The following is a 5524-nucleotide window of genomic DNA, read 5'->3' as shown; positions in this document are numbered from 1 at the left end:
GGTGTCGTGCTTTTCTTTTCGCTGTGGATTTTGATTTTCCTTTACCAAATTGTAACTTATTATTTTCGCACCTGGATTCTTTTCTTACTCCGTCCAATTTACTTCTGATTAATGATACTATTTCACTTGGAAGGGTGTCATTATTACGTTTAGTGATCAAAGCGTGTAGCATTAGACCATGGTTTAGTTCACAGGAAGTCTTCATCTCGTAAAACCTAAAAAAAATTAAAATTCAGAATGGGGGGAGAAGACTAGTTCTTTAGGGTCTGCTAGGGAAAGACCATTCGGGTTCTATTTTTGAGAACTACACGAAAACAGAAAATCTAACTCTAACAGAAATACATATTATCCTTTAAAGACTTGATTCTCCCCACACTTAGTTAGCTGTGGTGTCAAAATTGTGATTAACTTCGTTGTCGACTTCCATTGGACTATCTATGTAATGTTTAACTCTGTGACCATTAACTTTAAATTCAATCCCATTTGAATTTATCAATTCTACTGTTCCGTATGGGAAAACTCTTTTGACTATAAATGGTCCAGACCATCTTGATTTCAATTTTCCAGGAAATAGCTTGAATCGTGAATTGAAAAGAAAAACTCTGTCTCCTTCTTTAAATTCTTTTGAACTTCTGATTCTTTTATCATGCCATTTCTTCGTTCTTTCTTTATAGATTAATGAATTTTCGTATGCTTCATGTCTTAATTCTTCTAATTCGTTTAATTGACTTAACCGTAGACGTCCAGCTTCATGTAAATCAAGATTACATGTCTTCAAAGCCCAAAATGCTTTGTGTTCAATTTCTACTGGAAGATGACATGCTTTTCTGTAAACGAGTCTAAAAGGTGTGGTTCCAATTGGAGTTTTGTAGGCTGTTCTAAAAGCCCAGAGTGCATCCTCCAATTTCATGGACCATTCCTTCGGATTTGATCCTACGGTTTTCTCTAGAATACGTTTTAAAGCTCGGTTGGTATTTTCAACTTGTCCACTTGTTTGTGGATGATAAGCAGTGGAGATTTTATGAGTTACTCCATATCTTTTGAGAACTTTCTCAAGTTGATTATTACAAAAATGAGTACCCCGATCACTTATTAAAGCTTTCGGTGTTCCGAACCTTGCAAAAAGACGTTTTAAAAAGTTGACTACAACTCGTGCATCGTTAGTTGGGAGAGCTTGTGCTTCCGCCCATTTAGATACATAATCAATGGCTACGAGAATGCAGAGATTATTATGAGATTTTGGAAATGGACCCATAAAGTCAATACCCCAAATGTCAAATACTTCACATACTTAAATGACATTTTGTGGCATTTCATCACGTTGACTTATTTTTCCGACCCTTTGACAAGCATCACAGGATTTGCAAAGAAGGTGTGCGTCTTTGAAAATTGTAGGCCAATAGAATCCAGCATCGTAAACTTTTCTTGCTGTAAGTTGAGGCCCATAATGCCCTCCTGTTGTTCCTGTGTGACAATGGTTTAAGATTTTACTAGCTTCATCTCCGAATACACATCGGCGTATTATTCCATCGGGACAACTTTTAAACAAATGTGGATCTTCCCAGAAATAGTGTTTTATATCACTAAAGAATTTCTTTCATTTTTGGTACGACAATCCTTTTTCAAGGAATCCACATACTAAGTAGTTTGCATAGTCTGCAAACCATGAAATTTCATTATAATCTATCTTCAATAGATATTCATCAGGAAAGTTGTCTTGTATGGCTGATTCATTTAGAACTTCTAATTCAGGATTTTCAAGACGAGAAAGATGATCAGCGACGAGATTTTCTGCTCCCTTTTTGTCTCGGATTTCAATATCGAACTCTTGTAAGAGTAAGATCCAACGGATTTATCTTGGTTTGGCATCTTGTTTCGAAAATAGGTATCTAAGAGCAGAATGGTCGGTATAGACCACCGTTTTAGCTAGAATGAGATATGAACGAAATTTGTCAAAAGCAAAGACAATAGTAAGGAGTTCTTTTTCAGTAGTTGTGTAATTTGTTTGTGCTCTTTGTAACGTCTTACTAGCATAATAAATAGGTTGAAATCGTTTTTCAATCCTTTGTCCTAAAACGGCTCCCATTGCAAAATCACTTGCATCGCACATTAGTTCAAATGGTAGATTCTAATTTGGAGTTATCATGATCGGCGCATTAGTGAGTTTTTCTTTAAGAATATTAAAAGATTTGATGCAGTCATCTGAAAAGATGAATGGAGCATCCTTTTCTAGGAGTTTATTCATAGGAGTGGCAATTTTAGAAAAATCTTTTATAAAACGTCGGTAAAAACCGGCATGCCCTAGAAAACTCCTAACTCCTCTAACATTGGTGGGATGTGGAAGTTTAGCAATTACATCTACTTTAGCTCTATCCACTTCAATTCCTTCCTTTGAAATTTTATGACCAAGAACGATGCTTTCTTTAACCATGAAATGGCATTTCTCCCAATTAAGTACTAGATTTGATTGTTCGCATCTAATAAGCATTCGTTCAAGATTAACTAGACATGATTCAAATGTATCACCGAAGACTGAAAAGTCATCCATGAAAACTTCCATGCATTCTTCTATCATGTCGTGAAAAATCGTCATCATGCACCTTTGAAAGGTTGCAGGGGCGTTGCAAAGTCCAAATGGCATGCGTTTGTAAGCAAAAGTACCATAAGGGCAAGTGAACGTGGTTTTCTCTTGGTCTTCGGGTGCTATTGGAATTTGAAAATATCCGGAAAAACCATCAAGAAAACAATAGTAACTATTTCCGGCTAATCTTTCCAACATTTGATCAATGAAAGGTAAGGGAAAGTGATCTTTTCTGGTGGCGTCATTTAATTTTCTATAATCAATACAAACACGCCATCCTGTTACAGTCCTAGTAGGAATAAGCTCATTTTTCTCATTTGTGATGACAGTCATTTCACCCTTCTTAGGTACGCATTGAACTGGGCTTACCCATGGACTATCAGAAATTGGATAAATTAAACCTGCATCAAGCAGTTTAATAATTTCTTTCTTAACAACATCTTGCATATTAGGATTTAGTCTTCGTTGGCGTTGCACATATGTTTTATGACCTTCTTCCATAAGGATTTTATGTGTGCAATACGAAGGACTTATGCCTTTAATATCATGAATCGTCCATGCAATAGCTGGTTTATGAGCTTTTAACACAGATATGAGTTGAGATTTTTCATTTTTAGTAAGATAAGACGATATTATTACAGGTAATTCAGATTCACCATGTAAATAAGCGTATTCCAAATGGTTTGGAAGTGGCTTTAACTCTAATGTCGGTGGTTCTTCTATTGATGATTTATATCGATATCTGTCTTCTTCTTTTAGCATTTGAATTTCTTCTGTTGTTGGTTCATATCCATTAACCATTAGTGTAGCTAACATTTCAGTTTCATTAATTGGTTCAGCTCCTTCTCCTAAAGAACATTCTCCTGTTCCTTGTAATTCTGGAAATTCTTCTAACAATTCTGCATGTGATTCTATAGTTTGAATATAATAACATGTATCATCTGCAAATTGCGGTTGTTGCATGGCTCTATCAACTGAAAAAGTAACACTCTCGTCCTCTATACTTAGGGTCAGTTTCTTACCAAACACGTCTATTATTGCTTTAGCCGTGCTTAAGAATGGTCTTCCTAATATGAGAGGTACTCGAGAATCTTCTTCCATATCCAGAATAACAAAATCTACTGGAAATACTAAAGTACCAACTTTAACTAGCATGTTCTCCATTATCTCTCTAGGATATTTTACTAATCTATCGGCTAGTTGTATGCTTATTCGTGTTGGTTTCAATTCTCCAAGGTCTAGTTTAGCGTATAGTGAATACGGCATTAGATTTATGCTAGCACCTAAGTCTGCCAATGCTTCTATTGAACTAAGACTACCCAGAAAACATGGAATTGTGAAACTTCCTGGATCTGATAATTTTTCTGGTATCTTATTCAATAGCACTGCAGAACAATTAGCATTCATAGTAACAGCCGAGAGTTCTTCCATTTTCTTTCTATTCGAGATTAGATCTTTCAGAAATTTAACATATCTAGGCATTCCTAAAATCACATCAATGAAAGGAAGATTAACATTTATTTGTTTAAACATATCCAAAAATTTGGATTGCTCGGCTTCAAGTCTCTCTTTTCTCATTTTACTCGGGTAAGGAAGTGGTGGTTGGTATGGTTTAACATAAGGTTTAGTCTTAACTGTGTTATCTTCATTAACCTTTTCAACTACCGGTTCTTTTTCCTTATTTTGTTCAGGTTGTGGTTCTTGTAGAGTAGGAATAGTTTCATCAGAAATTACAGGTATTTCAGGTGGTTTAAGTGTAATACCACTTCTTGTGGTAATGGCTTTAGCTGTTTCATTCCGGGGGTTAGCATTTGTATCACTAGGTAGACTTCCCGGTTTTCTTTCACCTATTAACCTTGCTAGGTTACTTACTTCTTGTTCCAAATTTTGAATAGAAGCTTGTTGATTTTTAAATGCTTGAGCATTTTGTTCATTGGTTTGTTTCTGAGATGTGAAAAACTGTGTTTGAGATTCAACTAGCTTTGTCATCATATCTTCTAAATTTGGCTTTTTATCATCGGTTTGTGGTGGTTTGTTTTGAAAATTAGGTCTTTGCTGGTTGTAAGTATTGTTGGATACTTGTTGATTGCTAGGACCTTGTTGGTTGTTGTATGGAACATTTCAGTTATAATTCTGGTTTTGATTGTAGATCAGTCTTGGCGGTTGATAATTATTCTGATAATTATTTCCAGGCCTTTGGTTTATGTATGAAACATTCTCTCTTTGTTCCATTATTAGTTCAATACTGAGACAATCTTTTGTCAAATGTGGTCCTCCACACTGCTCACAACTAATTCGTATTGAGTGAATATCTTTAGTCATCTTTTCCATTCGTCTCTCGACAGCATCTATCTTTGCAGAAATAGAATCTAAGTCATGACTAGAATCGGCTCTAGCTGCTTTAGATGATCTAACGATATATTTTTCTTGGTGCCACTCATGTGAGTGGGAAGCAGTGTTATCAATAATTTTGTAAGCATCAGTTTCGGTTTTCTTCATAATAGAACCACCAGCTGCTATATCTATGTCTTTCCTTGTAGTGATGTCGCATCCTTGGTAGAATATTTTTACTATTTGACAGGTGTCTAAACCATGTTGCGGACATCCTCTCAATAACTTTCCAAACTTGTCCACGCCTCATATAGAGTTTCATTTGGCTTCTGTGTGAACGTAACAATTTCTCCTTGAAGTCTTACGGCTTTAGATGCCGGAAAGAATTGTTTAAGAAAATTTTCAACTAAAACGTCCCATGTATCAATCGCCCCTTCAGGTAATGATTCTAACCAATCTTTGGCTTCTCCCTTTAAAGTCCAGGGAAATAACATGAGATATATCTGTTCATCCTCAACTTCTCGGATTTTAAATAGTGTGCAGATCCTATTAAAGGTACGAAGATGTTCATTTGGATCTTCCTTCGGTGCACCACTAAATTGGCATTGATTA

General features: G+C 35.7%; 1 non-coding gene across 1 annotated transcript; it reads left to right on the top strand.

Moving 5' to 3' along the window:
- Positions 1-5168: 5168 nt before the first annotated feature.
- On the top strand, positions 5169-5274 carry LOC139895302 (small nucleolar RNA R71). Its single transcript, XR_011775759.1, has one exon. It is a non-coding gene; the product is annotated as a small nucleolar RNA R71 (small nucleolar RNA).
- Positions 5275-5524: the final 250 nt, after the last annotated feature.

The sequence above is a fragment of the Rutidosis leptorrhynchoides genome, chromosome 2 (genome assembly GCF_046630445.1).
Source record: "Rutidosis leptorrhynchoides isolate AG116_Rl617_1_P2 chromosome 2, CSIRO_AGI_Rlap_v1, whole genome shotgun sequence".
Taxonomy (NCBI): Eukaryota; Viridiplantae; Streptophyta; class Magnoliopsida; order Asterales; family Asteraceae; genus Rutidosis; species Rutidosis leptorrhynchoides.
Note: the sequence above shows the minus strand (reverse complement) of the source record. Positions and strands in the feature narration are given on the sequence as shown.